The sequence below is a fragment of the Protopterus annectens genome, chromosome 3.part0, assembly GCF_019279795.1.
Source record: "Protopterus annectens isolate FY-2018-M chromosome 3.part0, PAN1.0, whole genome shotgun sequence".
NCBI lineage: Eukaryota > Metazoa > Chordata > Ceratodontiformes > Protopteridae > Protopterus > Protopterus annectens.
Window position 1 is genome coordinate 891,024,232 of NC_056731.1, and position 20,223 is coordinate 891,044,454.

A 20,223-nucleotide genomic window follows, 5' to 3' on the forward strand; every position below is an offset into this window, starting at 1 on the left:
TAATTTTACTTATACTAGATAGTCAAGTTTTCAAAGGAGTGAGAAATAGTGTTAGGTAGAGTAGAAGATTGAAAGAATCATTAAGGGGTAAGAGAGAAGATCAGGAGAGTACAACAGAAGGAGATTGCTTGATAGATGAGAAAAAGAAGTAGGCTAATAGGAAGAAGTTAATCTGGATATGAGCATTGGCAAAGCCAGTGAGACTGGAAATGGTGGGTAAGACTTTTTTTGAAGTGGGGTAGGGAGGTAATGGTGGTAATAATGGGTGGAAGGGAGTTCCATATCTTACCAATGGAATTGGCAAATAGAGCATCTCCTCCAGAGTTACAGGACTTGACTGTTTGAATGAGTGTCCTACACGAGGACCGAAGGCTGTTTAGATTGGTGTATGGTATGATTAAATTCTCCAGTGCTGGGGACTTTTCAGGGTGTTTGAGTATTTTGAATGCCTCAATGAGTTGGTTTAGCTGGAGAAGGTTTGGGAGTTCTAACCAGCCGAGGTATTTTAGGTTAATACAATGATGAGTTCTGTATGGTTTACCAGTTGCAAATCTGGCTATGTGATTGTAGGAGCATGATAGTTTATTTAGGTCTGATTTATTAAGGTTGGTAAACAATGGAGAGGCGTATAGAAGGGTAGAGAGTAAATGCGACGAGCAAGGGTTACTTTGCAATTGGTGTTAGAAAGGATTTGATTCTATATAGTGACCCCAGTTTCTTGTTAACGGTCTTAATGGTTTGATTAATGTGGATGTCGAATTTGAGTTTATTATCAATGGTCACTCCTAATAGTTTCGTGTGGGAGTCTGGGAGATAATTGTCCCATTATTGGATTGTATGGTAAAGGAAGTGTTAGGGAGTTTTGGGTTGGATGGAAGAGTAATAATTTGGTTTTCTTTGGATTCAGAATTAGCTGCCGTCAGATAGCCACTTTTCTATTGCTGTAAAACAGCTTTGGGTTTTAGATAGAAGTTTGTCAAGGGATTTGTCAGAACATATTAATGTCGAATCATCGGCATATTGAATACAGGTGGCCTCAGGGATGACTTTATGGAGGTCATTAATAAAGACTGAAAAGAGAAGTGGACCCAGTATGGACCCTGAGGAACTCCAATGGTGTTTGGAAGGAGGTTGGAGAGCTTATTTTGCCAAAGTACTGCTTGCTTCCTACCAGAGAGATAGGCCTGAAACCAATCTAGTGTTAGGTTATCCAGGTGGAGATTTCTTAGGGTATCATGGAGTAGTCGGTGGTTAACCATGTCAAAGGCCTTTGATAGGTCCAGAAAGAGTGCTGAAGATATATTTTGTTATTCCGGTTATGGTTTATTATATCAGTAAAAGAGAGGAGGGCCGTAGTAGTGCTGTGATTGGGTCTAAAGCCATGTTGAGAGTTGGTGAGGAGATTGTTCTGGGTAAGATAGTGAAGGAGTTGTTTGTGTAGACATTTTTCCATGATTTTGGCTAGTGGTGACATTATGGCTATAGGCCGGTAGTTTGATAATTCAGTGGTTGAGCCACCTTTATGGAGTGGGATTATGTATGATATTTTCCATATTGAGGGAATTGTAGATTCGGAAATGGTATGATTAATAAGTATAGAGATGGGGTAAGCTATGTCATCTGCAGCTAGTTGTAAGTATTCAGCTGGCAGAAGGTCTGCGGAGAGGGTGCTTGGTTTAAGCTTTTGAAGTAAGGATCTAATGGAGGAAGTGGAGACTGGTTGTAGGTGGAAAGTGTGAAGAGTTTTTGGAGTGAGTTCTGTAACAGTGGAGGCTGTGGTGGATAGTTGGTTAGCTAAGGCTTGGATAGTGTCCGTAAAGAAAGTGTTAAAGGTATTGGCTACTTCTTCGGGGTTTTTATCTGATAATATTTCTGGGGTAGGAGTGGAGGATTTCCCAGGATGGAGAAGGTTATTTAAACCTGCCCAAAATTTTTGAGGGTTGTTTTGGTGTTTATTTTGAAGTTGGCAGTAGTAGTTTCTTTTGTCCATTAATATGGCTGTTTTTGTCACATTTCTTTGCTGCTGGAATTTAATGCGGTCTAGGGGTGATTTGGTTGTACGCCATTTTTCCCAGGATTTGTTTCTGAGTTTTATTTTAGATTTAGAGTCTTTTGTAAGCCAAGGTGTAATATTTGTTTTAGTTTTGATTAGTCTTTTTGGGGCATGAGTATTAAGTATGGTTAGGAAAGTGGTATTAAACTTAGAAACTGCCTCTTCTAGGGGGAGATACTTAAGAGTTGCCCAGTTACAGGATCTAAGTTCCATTTTAAACTTTGAGAGGTCAAAATGTTTCTTATTTCAATTGACTTATAATGGGAGGTGTAGGACTACCTGTTTTATTTTTCCTTATGTATGTTATAAGGTGATCGCTGAGTTCATTTGGGAGGGTCCCAGACATATACATTTGGGGTTGGCTGTTTATAAGGATCCAGTCTAGGATACTCTCTTTTTGGTTAGAGTTCCCAATTCTGGTAGCAGAAGTGATGGTCTGAGAGAATCCATGAAGATTTATATGGGTAGGGTTAGGCTCTGAGGAGCATAGGTACCAGTCAATGTTGATATCGCCCAGGATTATAGTTTCCTGTGGGTAGTTATTGGATAGCCAGTTTAGAATGCTCTCCAATGTGTCAGAGTTTTTCCCAGGGGGGATATACATTACAATTAGATTAATACTTTTTTTTCTATTTAGCTGTAGTTTTAGAGCAAGTATCTCAGCATTAGAGGTTTGGGGTGGTTGAGTAGGGTTAAAAATGACATTTAGATTGCTTTTGTAGAGCACTGCAATACCACCCTTTTTTATGCGGTCAGCTCTATGTATATTATAGCCCGGTGGTATGATCTCATTGTCATTGGTCCCTGGTTTTAGCCAAGTTTCTGTTAAACACATAATATCTGGGAGGTGGGTAGCTAATAGAGCATGCAGGTTGTGTATTTTATTGTTGATGCTTCTGATGTTTAAGTGGCAGATTTGGAGGGAGTTAGTATATCTTGGTGGGCTATTAGAGTTGATTTTTGCTGTGGGGCCAGGGTTCGGGTGGACATCTCCATCTTTAGTGATGTTTTTTCTGAGATATTCCACCAGCCTCATAAGTTTCTGCAACAATTTCTGACCTTGTTTAGATTTGGGGCGTGTTTGGTCTGGTTTATAAGGGTAGTAGTAAATAGAATTAGCGGTTTTGCTGTGTAGCTGTTGGGTTATGTGATTGATACTACACAGGGGTAGGGGAGCTTTAGTTTGATATCTGGGGTAATGGAAACCTGAGTAGGGCTGATCTTCATATTTGGTTATAAGGTAGAGTATGGTAATTACTGGTAGTAAAAAGGATATAATTTTTAGTGTTGTCCTTCTTTTTACCTGTAGGGCGGATTTTGTTATCTTTGAGCTGGGGTGCATTGCTGTAGGAGGAAAGTAGGAGCCTTTGCTTTTTAACGTTTGAAGGGGAGGAAGGTTTTGGTGTTTAAAAGGGGGTGGGGGGTAACAGTGAAGAGAAATTTGGTTGGCTAAGGAAGAAAGAGGGGCGTGGCTACCTAGCTATAAATGTAGGACTACTGGGGGCGGGTGGGATTTGGGGGCAGGGCGGGGCGCGGAGCGAGCCAGAGCGCAGCGAGGCGGGGTTTTCCAGTTCCAAATTGACTAGGGGCAAGTGGAAACAGGCAAGTAGAATTTTAATATAGCAAGTAACCCAAAACACAATATACTCTAACTGTGTTTTATGAGCTCTTTTTGTTTCCAGAATCTTTGGGAGATGTAATATTAAGTTAAATTTTATGGATTTTACTGCCGTTTTTTGAACCCAGTACACCAGCGGTTCTACATGTATAATAGTACTTATTTTAGTTTAGTTAGACTCTTGGTAAGTGATTAACCTTGTTTTTTTTCACAATTGAAGGCATCAAGTGATGAGAGCTTAGTCTGTGGGTACTGTTCAGTTTTAGCGACCCTCAGGATAGGTAGAATATAGCCAGCAGGGAGAGTAGAAAGGGTAGTGCCTGTAAGGAAACGCAGATACATAGACAGGGTTTACATCATTCCCTTTACATTTGCAGTTCAAATGGCAAGTAGTATGCAATGAAAAATCATAATTATTGGGTAAAGTTCAATGTTTAAAACACAGCGTTAGCAATACTCTAGTACGTTATCTATAAGTTGAAATCTAAGTATAGTCATTCATCCACTCTTAGAGTGTAAACAGTTACTGCGTAGTCTAATCCTCCCTCACTACAGCCCTGTGGCTGATACTAGTGCTACGCACTTGGTTGTTGTGCTACACGCTAACACTAAACATATGTAGAGCCCAGGAAACTAGGAATTTGTTAGAAATACAAAGCGCTAACCGCTAAATAACCACAAGTATGTTTAACCAGCAAATATTAAGAGTAAAGCCAGCAGACTTCAGTTCGCGGTAACTCTTTTAGTGATTACTGTTTAGGTAAGCGTGCTAACGCTTAGAATTAGCAGCCCTCTACGCTTTAAAAACTAAGTCCCAGCGTATAGATGCAACAGATATATAGTGATTTGTAGACAAATTTTAACACCATGTATTGTCGCAAACAAAGTCAATTCAAGATTGTATCATAGTAGTACAAATAGTCAAAAAACATTTACATACCCTGGTTTGTGGGCTAGCGACTAGGTTCAGGAACACAGGAGTAATTAAAGATTTAAAAATGGCGCTACTTGGGGGTAGATAAATAACCTCACCTGCGTCACAGGTAGGAGGAGGAGTAACAGACAGGTGGTGGGGGTTTTTCCAGTTCCAAATTGTTTCCAGTTCCAAATTGACTAGGGGCAAGTGGAAAACAGGCAAGTAGAATTTTAATACAGCAAGTAACCCAAAACACAATATACTCTAACTGTGTTTTATGAGCTCTTTTTGTTTCCAGAATCTTTGGGAGATGTAATATTAAGTTCAATTTTTATGGATTTTACTGCCGTTTCTTTGAACCCAGTACACCAGCGGTTCTACATGTATAATAGTACTTATTTTAGTTTAGATAGACTCTTGGTAAGTGATTAACCTTGGTTTTTTTCACAATTGAAGGCACCAAGTGATGAGAGCTTGTCTGTGGGTACTGTTCAGTTTTAGCGACCCTCAGGATAGGTAGAGTATAGCCAGCAGGGAGAGTAGAAAGGGTAGTGCCTTGGTTTTTTTCACAATTGAAGGCACCAAGTGATGAGAGCTTGTCTGTGGGTACTGTTCAGTTTTAGCGACCCTCAGGATAGGTAGAGTATAGCCAGCAGGGAGAGTAGAAACTTGAAGCCTATAAAATGCAAATAAGTTATATATACATATATTACCTATTTGCATTTTATTCATTGATAATTACATTTTATTTGTTTTAGAAACTTTCATTAAAAAATAAAGGCGAGAGAAGGGATACCTGCAACATGAAAGGAAAAGGGGCACCCCCCGGTAAATTACTATAATCCATAACAAAACCAAAGTATATTGACAGTAAGATTGTATATAACTGATCACATTAGATAGGTATAGCCAGGTGATATATCATAGCATATTGATGTAAGTGATTTGCAAGAGATCCCCTGCGCATTCATCTATATATTACATAAATCACCACACATAGGTTCATAGGTAGGTACTAGGCTATCTGCCTGAGGGCATTTATAAGCCTAGCCAGAGTGTGTCGGCTTTCACCATCCCATTGATTAATTAACTGATCCTCTGTCAAGCAGAGCCAATGAAGTGATCTCAGGGGTGTATTTTCTGTTACCCATCCACTCGTCAAGGTTTCTCTTGAGGAGTGTTAGTGAGGGGCTCTGCCTGATGTAATTTGGAATTTTGTTCCAAAACATGGGGAGTCTCTGTGACCAGAATCTATCCCTCCAGCATGTTCTATTTATTGTTGTGGCGAGGTTTAGCTCACTAGAGTGCGTGGCTTGCAGTGACTTGGATTTCTTTACGTGGAGCATGTCCATCAATTCTGAGTTGGACATGGCTTTGTAAGTCAGGCAGAGATCACCCCTGAGTAAGCGATATGCCACTGAGTACAGCCAGAGTTTTTTTCAGTTGGGCTGCATAGGACATATGTTTGAGGCGAGTAATCCTTTTGGTGAGGTACTTTTGTGGTCTTTCCAGCTGTTGGAAGTGTCTTGTGAGGTACATCACAAATGGGGCATTGTACTCTATGATGGGTCTAATGAGTGAAGACTAGAGGGGCACTATAACCTCTTTATTTCTAGATGCGAACCTTTTAGTAATTAGATGGGCCACATAGAAGGATTTCCTAACTACTTTGGCAATATGATTGTCAAAGGAGAGATTACTATCTACCTGGGTCCCCAGATCTCTTATTACCTCTTCTGTATTAAGGGGGCTGCCACCTATGTGGTAATTCGTGGGTGTTTGTTTTTCCCAAATGGGATGACTATGCATTTTTTGGCATTTAGCTTGAGGCCATGACTTTGACACCAGGTGTCGGTCTCAGTAAGGCCCTTTTGGAGGATGTCCGTGTCAGCCGGAGAGTCAATTATGGCTCCCAGTTTGCAATCATCGGTGAACTTGGTTAGCCATAGTCCTCCTGTGTTTGCCTGTACTTCTGAGAAGTATATGCCGAACAGTAGGGGTCCCAGGACTGAGCCTTGCGGGACACCACTTGTGACTGGTTTAGAATCGGACCTGGAGCCCGCTATTCTTACCTTGTGAGTTCTGTCTGTAAGCCAGTTGGCAACCCATCTCGTGACGTAAGGGTTTATGTTCAGGCTGGTGAGTTTTTCTGTAATACCCAAGTGGGAAATGGTGTCAAAAGCCTTGGCGAGGTCAAGGTAGGCTGTGTGAACCATGTTTCCCTCATCTATGGCCTTGGTGACTGTCTCGAAGAAATCAACCAGGTTTAGTAGGCATGATCTGCCCTTAACAAGGCCAAACTGGGTCGGGTCAAGTGTTTGGAGATTCCCAGTGTCTTTGTTAATGAGTTCCATGATGATGCACTAAATAGCCTTGCAGACCAGGCTAGTCAGGCTTATGGGGTGATAGTTACCAGGGGCAGTTGTGGCCCCTCCTTTGTGGAGAGGAATAACCGTTGCTGTGCGCCATTCTATGGGCACATAGCCTGTGGAGAGGCTGAGGTTGAACAGCGTGTTTAGGTGGGGGGTTAGTTCGTTCAGTAGTTCTTGCAAGATGCAGCCTGGGACACCATCTGGTCCCATTGATGCTGTGTTTTTGGCTTTTGAAAGGGCTGTTTTCACCTGTGCATCTGTGATTTTTGGGACACTACACTTTTCTGGTATTGTTGTGGGCCCTTTTGGAGGTGGGGGGTGAAGTTTGCACTGAATCTATCTGCCAGGATGTTGGCAATATCAGTAGGTTCAGTATATTTTGTGCTATTTTGCACTAGTTCAGTGCATATCTGCGAGTTGCCACTTAGATTCTTAACATAGCTAAAGAAGGCTTTGTGGTTATCTTTTGAATCCTTGGCTATTTTTCTTTTGAAGTTAGCCTTGGATGATTTCATGAGGGACCTTAGTTTCTTACTGATACTGATCAGGGATGTCTTTCCTTCTTGGGATTTGCTTTTTTTTCTGAACTAGTTTCCTCCTTCTATTGTATAGCCTGTTTATTGCAGGGGTCCACCAAACTGGTTTCCTTCTCTTAGAGGAGTGAGTCTTGGTTTTGTTAGGGATGGCACGATCCATGCATCCTTGTAGGGCTGTAAAACTTACCACCTCTGTCTTAAGTAAGGTGAAGTTTGCTTTAGAAAAGTTTTTTACTGTGGTTTCCTTAGTTGGGAGTGGTGGTGGGGTGTGGACATCCTGAGTGATTAGTTTATGGTCTGATCTAACCAGTGACGGGATGACCTCTGGTGTGGAACACCTGTTGCCCATGTTGGTGATGACCAAGTCCAATATGTTTTCACCTCTGGCAGGGGAGTTTACCAGCTGATCCAGGGCGTTTGAGTTGATGAATTCCAGGAAGCGCTGGGCCTGGGAATTTGTACTCGTGTAGTTTTCCCAGTGAATGGTAGGATAATTGAAATTGCCCAATATCAGCGTGTTCGGTAGGACCTTCATGTTTTCCAGTGTCTCCAGAAAGGTTGAATGGTGGTCCTGGGTCATGGAGGGTGATCTGTAGCAGGCCACAATTTGCATTGCAGATTTGCCCGATGTTAGTTGCACATGGATGATCTCCGAGGTATCATGCTGCACCACTAACCTGGAGGTGTAGGTATCCTTGATGAATATGGATACACCCCCTCCTTTTGTGTTTCAGTCTGTGTTCTGTGGCCGAAACGTGTGGTATGAGTTGTAGCCCGGTAGTACTGGGGTGCTCTCTGGAGTCTTGAACCAGGTTTCAGTTACTGCACAGATATTGATATTCTCCATACTGAGGAGTGCTTCAAGCGCGTGCATTTTGAGAATTAAACTCCTGCCGTTGAGTAGCATAACTCTCAGTTTTTTGTTAATTGTGCTGTTTATGGAGGTGGGTTTGACTTTTGAGCCTTGCCTAAAAAAGGGACTATGGGGGCAGCAAGAGCCTTGGCCAGTATTCAAAAGCCTAGGGGGTGACAGGTGCAAGCCATCTCTTGTGAAGCAACACGGCTTGTCGAGCATGTCGTCCCATGCTGACAGACACTGGATCCCCTTTGAATGACACCAGAAGCTTAGCCAATTGTTGAAATTGATCATTTTTTCTTTATACTGAGGTATCATTCTTGGTGAGGGCAGGATGCTACTCAGGGTCAGGGTCATACCAGCCTGAGCTGCATGATCAGAGAGCTCTTCCATGTCTCTTTTCATGTAGTCCAGGGAGGTACATCTCAGGTCATTCACACCAACATGAACAATGACAGAGTCATATTTGTACTTGTTCTGGAGTGACCTGAGTGCTTGTGTTATGTGACGGATTCTGGCTCCTGACAGGCAGCTAACAGTAACCTTCTTCTTGTCCAGCCTAGTGAGTGGGACATCAGTGTGCCTGACTATAGAGTCGCCTATTACTAGTGTGTTAGGTATGTTATTTCGCCTTAAGGGCTGTGATTGTGCGACACACTGATTTTGTGTTTTGTGTGTTGTCTGGTTTGTGATGGGAAGTGCAGGTTGTTTGGGTGTCTGCTTTGGAGGTTTCTGATGCTTTTGCAGGTTTTTATTTAGAGCCTCCGAGCATGATTTTGTATATTTATGTATATTTTTTGCCAGTGCTGTTTTAGTAGGTCGGTGTGCAGCTGGAGGTGTGGTGCAAGTGTTAACCTTCTCCTCTTGACTGTCTATTCTAGTCTTGGGAGGAGAGGGTTGTCTGTGTACATGAGGCAGTTGTAACATTGCCTCAGGATACCCAGATTCACCAGCTGGACTGGAGAGTGCACCTGAAGTTGCCCTTTGGTCATGTCTGAATAGTAGGGTGAGCTGCTTAGTCATTTGGTTGGTGAGGGGTGAATAAAGTGCCTTGCCCTGCTGGGCAATCAGTGTCAGGGTATATTAGTGCTTGCTATTAAGTCTGAGCAAGTGCTGGGCTGTAAGATGCTTTTTGAGTGCTTAGGTTGAGAGTTAAACTAGTTTCAAGGGAAAAACTGAAGAGGAGACTTAGGAATAATTTAACCATAGCTAACAAGCACTGCCCGGTGCACAAAACTGTGTAAATGTAGTTTTTATAGTAGGGAAATGAAAAAGATAGAAATTAATCCAGTATGGCCAATAAACTACTAACTTCTGGGCTGGAACCACTTCTCCAGGGACAAATAGGTTGCTCAAAGCTCCCCTCTCTCACAGGAAAACAGAGAAACTTCCTTCTATCCAAGTAAGGTATGGGCAACTCAGAAACTAGTATCACAGCCCTGAATTTACCACTAGCCTAAAAACTGGACTATACTAGCTTAGAAAGATGTGAAACAAGGAATTTTATTTTGTTTTTTTTGAAAAGATAAGGCAAAAACAGTAAAAAATACACTTAAAACAGCTTTAAATGACTACAAACGATCAGAAAAGGCTATCACACTTTAGTGTGTAGCCTACAACAGTTAAACAAATTATTTAAATAAAAAACTTTTTAAAAGTGCAGGCATTCAAATAAGTACAATATGTGAAAAAAAAACCAAGCTTTTAAATCACAATAAATGCTGGAAAATCTGAGTTTAGGTGGGAAACAGTTAAGTACAGCAAGAAAGTACAGAAAACTGATACTTAATCACTCCAAAGTCTCTCTTCTAAGCTAGAAGGCTTGTATCAGTTTAAGATTTTCTAGTGCTACCCAGTAGGTTAGTTACAGGAAAGATGGAAAACAAGTGCAGATGTCTTTTAAACCAGAAAGTTGAAAGAAATGGACAAACTGTCCAAAAGGTCAATAAATTATAATTTCTGGGCCAAGAACCTCTCCTCTTGTGGTAGACAGGCTACCTAGTGCTTACCACTCCCACTGATAAGCTAGAAGGCTTTCTTCCAACACAGAAAGGCTTGCGGGACTCAGAAGCTTACCAACAGTCCTGGATACAGCAAATCTGTACCTGGACTAGGCTAGTTACAGGAAAGGTGGGAAACAAGCGCAAGTGCGGCTCTTAAATCCAGAACATTGAAAGAGATGGAAAAAAACTGCCCAAATGGCCAATAGCTACAATTTCCGGGCCAGGAACCATTACTCTTGTGGTAGATAGGCTACCTAATGCTTACCACTCTCACTGATAAGCTAGAAGGCTTCACTTCAACACAGAAAGTCTTGGGGGGCTCAGAAGCTTACAAAGAGTCCTGGATAGAGCAAATCTGTACCTGGACTAGACTAGTTACAGGAAAGGTGGGGAACAAGTACAAATGTAGGCTTTTAAGCCAGAAAGATGAAAGAGATGGAAAACTGCCCAAACGGCCAAATAAACTACAATGTCTGGGCCAAAACTCACTCTTCCTGTGGAGGATAGGCTACCTAGTGCTTACCACTCCCACTGATAAGCTAGAAGGCTTCCCTCCAACATAGAAAGGCTTGGAGGGCTCAGAAGCTTACTAACAATCCTGGATACAGCAACTCTGTAACTGGACTAGGCTAGTTATAGGAAAGGCGGGAAACAGGCACAAGTGCGACTTTCAAACCAGAAAGTTGACAGAGATGGAAAAAACTGCTCAAACAGCCAATAGCTACAATTTCTGGGCCAGGGACCACTCCTCTTGTGGTAGATAGGCTACCTGATGCTTACCACTCCCACTGATAAGCTAGAAGGCTTCCCTCCAACACGGAAAGGCTTGGGGGGCTCAGAAGCTTACAAAGAGTCCTGGATACAGCAAATCTGTGCCTGGACTAGACTAGTAACAGGAAAGGCAGGAAACAAGTGCAAACACAGACTTTTAAATCAGAAGGTTGAAAGAGATGGAAAAGCTTCCCAAACAGCCATTAAACTATCATTTATGGGCCAGAAACCACACCTCCTGTGGTAGATTGGTTACCTAGTAATTACCACTCCCACTGATAAGCTAGAAGGCTTCTCTCCAACACAGAAGGGCTTGGGAGGGCTCAGAAGCTTACCAACAGTCCTGGATACAGCAAATCTGTACCTGGACTACACTAGTTATAGGAAAGACAGGAACCAAACGCAAAATGGGCTTTTAACCAGAAAGTAGAAAGACATAGAAAAACTGCCCAAATGGCCAATGAACTACAATTTCAGGGCCAAAACTCACTCTTCCCGTAGTAGATAGGCTACCTAGTGCTTACTACTCCCACTAATAAGCTAGAATGCTTCCCTCCAACACAGAAAGGCTTGGGGGGCTCAGAAGCTTAACAACAGTCCTGGATACAGCAAGTCTGTATCTGGACTTGACTAGTTACAGGAAAGGCAGGAAACAAGCTTAGAGTTTGTTTTTGTTCCAGAAAAGCAGCTAAAACAGCAGTAAATACAATTCAAACTGTAGTGCAGGCCAGCACACCCGAGTGTGTAGCAACACTACGGCAAATACAGTTCAAATCAATGCAATTAAATTAACAAATGACTAAAAAACAAGTGCAGAAGGCAGTAAATTAGAAGGCTAATAACAAGCAGTAATAAGTGCAGAGTAAGAACGACTGAACAGATAACACGCAAAAGAGCAACTAAGACAGTTACAGTAAGAGCAGCTGAATTATATATATATATATATATATATATATATATTTTTTTTTTTTTTTGAAAGAGGGAACAGAGCAGGATTAAGAGGCTACAGGGGTTGTCCTTCCCAAATGCTCTCTTTGTACACAGTAGGAGTGCCTGAAATCAGAATATGATCTCACTGCACTCAGTTGATTGAGCAAATGAGATGGGCCCAGAAGGAGTATCCAAATACAAATCTACAAGAGGGGCAGGCAATTTCAAAGCCACCAATGTTAACATCAAAATAAGAACAGGGAGGGTGGGTAGGAAACTAACAGTAGAGCGACAGCCACAACTTCACTTGAGTTAATATTCAGTGAAAAACACAAACAAATAAATTAAATACAGTACTATATGCAAAAGAGCAGATAAAAGTGTACTTAAATTCACTTGTACGTCCAGCTGATTTCAGTTAGATGTTAACCGGCCAAAGCTCTGATATTAAGCAGAGATAACTCAAAATGTACCACTTATATAAGGCAAGACAGTATGTCAGTGATAAGCTCAAACTACCCCCACTGCTATAAATGGCTACACAGAAATTCTAAAAAGTACTCTGTAGAGAGACAGCCACAACTTCAGTTGAGTTAATATTCAGTGAAAAACACAAATAAATAAATTAAATACAGTACTATATGCAAAAGAGCAGATAAAAGTGTACTTAAATTCACTTATATGTCCAGCTGATTTCAGGTAGATGTTAGCCAGCAAAGCTCTGATATTAAGCAGAGATAACTCAAAATGTACCACTTATATAAGTCAAGACAGAATGTCAGTGATGAGCTGAAACTACCCCCACTGCTATCAATGGCTACACAGAAATTCTAAAAGTACTCTGTAGAGAGACAGCCAAAACTTCAGTTGAGTTAATATTCAGTGAAAAACACAAATAAATAAATTAAATACAATACTATATGCAAAAGAGCAGATAAAAGTGTACTTAAATTCACCTATACATCCAGCTAATTTCAGGTAGATGTTAGCCTGCCAAAGCTCTGATATTAAGCAGAGATAACTCAAAATGTACCACTTATATAAGGCAAGACAGAATGTCAGTGATGAGCTGAAACTACCACCCCCCACTGCTATCAATAGCTACACAGAAATTCTAAAAAGTACTCTGTAGAGAGACATCCACAACTTCAGCTGAATTAATATTCAGTGCAAAACACAAATAAATAAATTAAACAGGGGCGGCTCGTGGCATCGGGCTGCCGGACTGCAGCCCCCTCAAATTAAAAAAGAAAACAAAAAAAAAAAGAAAACAAAAAAAATTATTTTTAAATTTAATTAAGCATGCAGCAGTAGTCCCGACTACCGTCGGTCTATGCACATGCTCAAGGCAGTCCGGCAGGACCCATAGAGGGACGCAAGGAGACGTCTGTGCACTTTTAAAGTGCACAGACACACTGGGAGGATACATCACATCCAGACTGCAGCAGCAACAGCCAGAACAGTCTCGGGAGGGAGCTTGGGATCTTGTCGTCGGGAAAGAGCTTTACTGGGATCTCGCAGGTCTTTGTGAGTATTGCGCGGGCAGGATATGGTATGGAGAACAGACAGGTAAGTGTATGGTGCATTTTACTTTATGTGTTGGTGCTTGTAACTGGAGTTGTGTATGTGTTAGCTGGTGCTTGTAACTGGAGTTGTGTATGTGTTAGCTGGTGCTTGTAACTGGAGTTGTGTATGTGTTAGCTGGTGCTTGTAACTGGAGTTGTGTATGTGTTAGCTGTTGCTTGTAACTGGAGTTGTGTATGTGTTAGCTGGTGCTGGTAACTGGAGTTGTGTATGTGTTAGCTGGTGCTTGTAACTGGAGGGAGGTGTGTGTGTGTGTGTGTGTGTGTGTGTGTAAATGCCCCAGGTGCTCATGGTGGTGTGGTAGGGAATACCTCAGGCTTGAACCCTGTACCCTGTATGCAGGTGTTAAAGACTTGAGTTCCCTACCCACCACAATTTGTAAAAAAATTGCAGATTTTTGTCTCATATTTGATCTGAGCTGTTCCTCATAATATCTGTGGTTTGTAAATGTTGCAATGCTTGATATTTGATGGTGTAGTAGTAGCATTGTTGCCTCACAGCTGCAGGTTCTCAGGTTTGATTCTTGGCTGGGGTTCCTTCTTTGTGGGGTCCGTATCTTCTCCCTGTGTTTGTGTGGGTTTGCTTTTGTGTCCTCCCATGTTACAAAGACATGTCTGCATTATTTCTTCCTGGGCCTCTGCTGAAAATTGTTTTTTTGTTCCAAGTCAGACTGTCCTGATTAACAAATGTTAAATAAAATTGACAGGCATTTGAATTTCAGACTTCAGGTTTCTGAATGTTTAATTCCTTGCAGATTTGATGGTGCAGTGGTAGTATTGTTGCCTCACAGCTATAGGTTTTCTGGTTTGATTCTTGGTTGGGGTGGCTTCTGTGTGGAGTCTGCATCTCCTCCTGTGTTTGTGTGGATTTGCTCTGGTGCCCTGCCATTTTACAAAGACGTGTCTGCAGTATTAATCCTCGTCTCTGCTGAAAATTGTTTTGTTCTGTCCATGCAGTAAAATTGACCGGCATTTGAATTTCAAACTTCATGTTCTTCAGAATACATAGTAGCACAACCTTTTTCTAGCAATTTTCTAAGTTTATAAGATGAATATTTTAAATTTGTCCCTATTTTTGGGACTGTATTCCCCATTATTGGCTTCGTCCAGGTTTTTGTGCTAAGGTTGACAGCTATGGCAAGAACTGAATTCACTGAATATGGACTGTAGAATTGTGCATATTTACTGATAAAGGTGCACTGTAGAATTGTGCATATTTACTGATAATGGTGGACTGTAGAATTGTGCATATTTACTAATAATGGTGGACTGTGGAATTGTGCATATTTACTAATAATGGTGGACTGTAGAATTGTGTATATTTACTAATAATGGTGGACTGTGGAAGTCTGAGTAGACTTTTTATGATAAATGTTCTCAACTGGGCAGTTTTGCCATTATGGGTGCACATGTTTTGTTTCATTGCTTACTGGAAAAATGTTCAAAACAAATTTAAAACACCCTCTAACAAGTGTACTGTATTGTACAAGGAATATAATTTTTAGTACAATGAGGAAGGTGTATCAAAGAGCACATGTATGTTTCATATGCAAGGGGCCTATGATTCGAAAACAGCCCAAAATTAATCTTTATCTGCCACTGGCAAAATGTATTTTCTTTGAATGTGGGTTTCAATGCTGTTTCAATGAATGTGAGTTTCAAGGGCAGAGAAGTTTTAATGCTAAGTTTTCATTGTGAGACTGCATTGCTTTGTTTAACAGATGACTTAATGTTTGTGCTGTAAAATACAAAATAAAACTTTCAAATGAAGTCCAATCATTGAAGTAAAGCAGTATGCACATTAGTGTTTATGGTAAATGGAGTGAAATAGCCAAGTAATGGTTAATTGGAATGGCTGCAGAGGCTCCAGTTCAACCATTATTTTGTCAGGGGAGGGCAGCAAACTCAGACAGGCCCAGCTGAACTATACCTCCCAACTGTCCAGATTTTCAAAGAATGAATAGATTTTGCTTCTTATTTTTGGTTTGTTGTTCATAAAATTTGTAGTTTTAATTCCTAAATGATTTGCCAGAAGTCACTAAATAATAAGTTTCAGACTTCATAACCTTCATAAAATGCATGTTAAAGTAAGAGCCGTTCTATCAACTGTCTCAATTTATACAAGAGCAATTTTTAGTACTGTTTATATGTTCCCCCAATATATTTGGCCTTGTTAAGATTTACTGCATTAACAGTTTGAGAGGTACATGCAAATAAATTGCTTTATAGAATTAGGCATAGCCAACCTCTCAACTGTCCCTGATTTTGGCCCAAAATGTTGTTCTTCCCCCTAATAATCCTTCTGAAAAATAGCAATTTTGGAAGAAAACATGGAGGGTTTACAATTAAGAAATAACTGTAATAATCAAAGTTATAGATTACTTGAAATGCATGTAGATTCTTTTATTTTGTCAGCTGCTCAAGTTAGCAGTACTAATATTAAAGTGTCCCTTCTTTGACAGGTAGAAGCTGTATTGTGTGTCTATTTTATATTTTTGCATCACATTTTGGTCCATTTTTCATAAAATTGTGTTTTTGGCAAATTAGTGACAAATCACTAAAGACTGAAGTTAGAAAATGACAGACATTTGAGTTTCAGATTTTATACCCTTCAGAAAATTCATACTAATGCAAGACCTATTCTATTATCTTTCTAAGTTTATTAGAGCAATATTTAAAAATTGTCCTTATTGTTGTGCCTTTGTCCCACTTCTGTGTATGGCTTTGTCCAGATTTCTTGCTCTTGAGGTTGAGAGGTATGACAAATGTGTTAGGGCCATCACAGTCAGCCAGAGAGATTTCAAATTGTGACATGCTTGTTGTACCCCACTCCCCATGTAGTGACTCTGGATGTGTCCAAGCAAGGCAAGGAGTAGTTGTATCTACCTTGGATGGGGAGGACACACTGCATAAGTACTACAGTGGCTTTTCATCTGTCCTTGATTTTGCAGAATGGTCTGGTTTCTGTCATATTTTTGTACTGTTGATTTATGCTTATTACTCAGATTTATGCTTATTACTCAAAGTGCCTGTTGCTCTGTGTTTAAGTAGCAATGCTTTAATGACCATAAGGTAAGCTTGTCTGACATCAAGATGCAAGTAAGCTTTAATAAGCATACTGTTAAAGAATCGCCAACATTGAAAGCCTTTCTGTTGTTGCCATGCAGAGAATACTTGACTAGATAATGTATAAGCCTTGGGTATTAAAGGACAGGATTCCATTATTTTAAAAGCTCATTACACTTGTTGGAGACTTCCAGTCATCTCTACAGACTTTACCCGTAAACTAAACAGAATGCCAATCATGTGTGGTCCATAACCTGTACAGTAATCCTTTAAGCAATGTATCTTGAGCTTGTTTCTTGTTTGCTTTTCATTTTTACTTTTATCATGTTTTCCCCATGAAACAAGTTGTCAGGCAGCAGGTCTTTTTGGATAAGAAACATTTTTACAAGTGGGGCATCACATAGATTTCTACTTTCAGCATGTTGCTTGGTACTTTAATAAAGCTGAATATATTATAATTAGAACTGCAGTGCAAGGAGAAGTGGTTTGAGTTGAGTGCTTCTGGTTTTTCTTATACTTGATTTTGACTGGCATTCCAGTAATGTATTTAAAAGTAATTTATTTTTCATGCCTCACAACCTTTTGTTTCCATCTAGATATTAAGTAAGCTGTCATGCAGCCAATGCATTGAAATATTTTTATTCTTCTACACTTATTTTTGTCTTGATTGGACTTTCATAATGATGGTTTGCCACCCAGGGCAGCGTATTTAATTAAAGTTAGTTTTTTGTGGTTTTGTGCATAGCTCCTCCCCTTTATGGTTGACCACACCCCTTCCCTTTGACCCCACCCATTCAGCGTCTCCTGCAGCCCCCCTGTGATTTGAAGTCACCAGCCGCCACTGAAATTAAATACAGTACTATATGCAAAAGAGCAGATAAAAGTGTACTTAAATTCAGTTATACATCCAGCAGATTTCAGGTAAATGTTAGCCGGCCAAAGCTCTGATATTAAGCAGAGATAACTCAAAATGTACCACTTATATAAGGCAAGACAGAATGTCAGTGATGAGCTGAAACTACCCCCCACTGCTATCAATGGCTACACAGAAATTCTAAAAAGTATTCTGTAGAGAGACAGCCACAACTTCAGTTGAGTTAATATTCAGTGAAAACACAAATAAACAAATTAAATACAGTACTATATGCAAAAGAGCAGATAAAAGTGTACTTAAATTCACCTATACATCCAGCTGATTTCAGGTAGATGTTAGCCGGCAAAAGATCTGATATTAAGCAGAGATAACTCAAAATGTACCACATATCTAAGGCAAGACAGAATGCCAGTGATGAGCTGAAACTACCCCCCACTGCTATCAATGGCCATACAAAAATTCTAAAATGTACTCTGTAGAGAGACAGTCACAACTTCAATTGAGTTAATATTCAGTGAAAAACACAAACAAATTAAATACAGTACTATATGCAAAAGAGCAGATAAAAGTATACTTAAATTCACCTATACATCCAGCTGATTTCAGGTAGATGTTAGCCGGCAAAAGATCTGATATTAAGCAGAGATAACTCAAAATGTACCACTTATATAAGGCAAGACAGTATGTCAGTGATGAGCTGAAACTACTCCCCACTGCTATCAGTGGCTGCACAGAAATTCTAAAAAGTACTCTGTAGAGAGACATCCACAACTTCAGTTGAGTTAATATTCACTGCAAAACACAAATAAATAAATTAAATACAGTACTATATGCAAAAGAGCAGATAAAAGTGTATTTAAATTCACTTATATATCCAGCTGATTTCAGGTAGATGTTAGCCGGCCAAAGCTCTGATATTAAGCAGAGTTAGATCAAACTGTACCACTTATCTAAGGCAAGACAGAATGTCAGTGATGAGCTGAAACTACCCCACACTGCTATCAATGGCTACACAGAAATTCTACAAAGTACTCTGTAGAGAGACAGCCACAACTTCAGTTGAGTTAATATTCAGTGAAAAACACAAATAAATAAATTAAATACAGTACTATATGCAAAAGAGCAGATACAAGTCTACTTAAATTCATCTATACATCCAGCTGATTTCAGGTAGATGTTAGCTGGCCAAACCTCTGATATTAAGCAGAGATAACTCAAAATGTACCATTTATATAAGGCAAAACAGAATGTAAGTGATGAGCTGAAACTATCCCCCACTGCTATCATTGGCTACACAGAAATTCTAAAAAGTACTCTGTAGAGAGACATCCACAACTTCAGTTGAGTTAATATTCACTGCAAAACACAAATAAATAAATTAAATATGGTACTATATGCAAAAGAGCAGATAAAAGTGTATTTAAATTCACTTATACATCCAGCTGATTTCAGGTAGATGTTAGCCGGCCAAAGCTCTGATATTAAGCAGAGATGACTCAAAATGTACCACTTATATAAGGCAAGACAGAATGTCAGTGATGAGCTGAAACTACCCCCACTGCTATCAATGGCTACACAGAAATTCTAAAAAGTACTCTGTAGAGAGACAGCCACAACTTCAGTTGAGTTAATATTCAGTGAAAAACACAAATAAATAAATTAAATACAGTACTATATGCAAATGAGCAGATAAAAGTGTATTTAAATTCACTTATACATCCAGCTGATTTCAGGTAGATGTTAGCTGGCCAAAGCTCTGATATTAATCAGAGATAACTCAAAATTTACCACTTATCTAAGGCAAGACAGAATGCCAGTGATGAGCTGAAACTATCCCCCACTGCTATCAATGGCTACACAAAATTCTAAAATGTAGTCTGTAGAGAGACAGCCACAACTTCAGTTGAGGTAATATTCAGTGAAAAACACAAATAAATATATTAAATACAATACTATATGCAAAAAGCAGATAAAAGTGTACTTAAATTCACTTATGCATCCAGCTGATTTCAGGTAGATGTTAGCCGGCCAAAACTCTGATATTAAGCAGAGATAACTCAAAATGTACCACTTATATAAGGCAAGACATGATGTCAGTGATGAGCTGAAACTACCCCCCACTGCTATCAATTGCTACACAAAAATTCTAAAAAATACTCTGTAGAGAGACAGCCACAACTTCAGTTGAGTTAATATTCAGTGAAAAACACAAATAAATAAATTAAATACAGTACTATATGCAAAAGAGCAGATAAAAGTGTACTTAAATTCACTTATACGTCCAGCTGATTTCAGGTAGATGTTAGTCGGTCAAAGCTCTGATATTAAGCAGAGATAACTCAAAATGTACCACTTATATAATGCAAGACAGAATGTTAGTGATGAGCTGAAACTATCCCCCACTGCTATCAATGGCTACACAGAAATTCTAAAAAGTACTCTGTAGAGAGACAGCCACAACTTCAGTTGAGTTAATATTCAGTGAAAAACACAAATAAATAAATTAAATACAGTACTATATGCAAAAGAGCAGATAAAAGTTTACTTAAATTCACTTATATGTTCAGCTGATTTCAGGTAGATATTAGTTGGGTAAGCTCTGATATTAAGCAGAGAAAACTCAAAATGTACCACTTATCTAACAC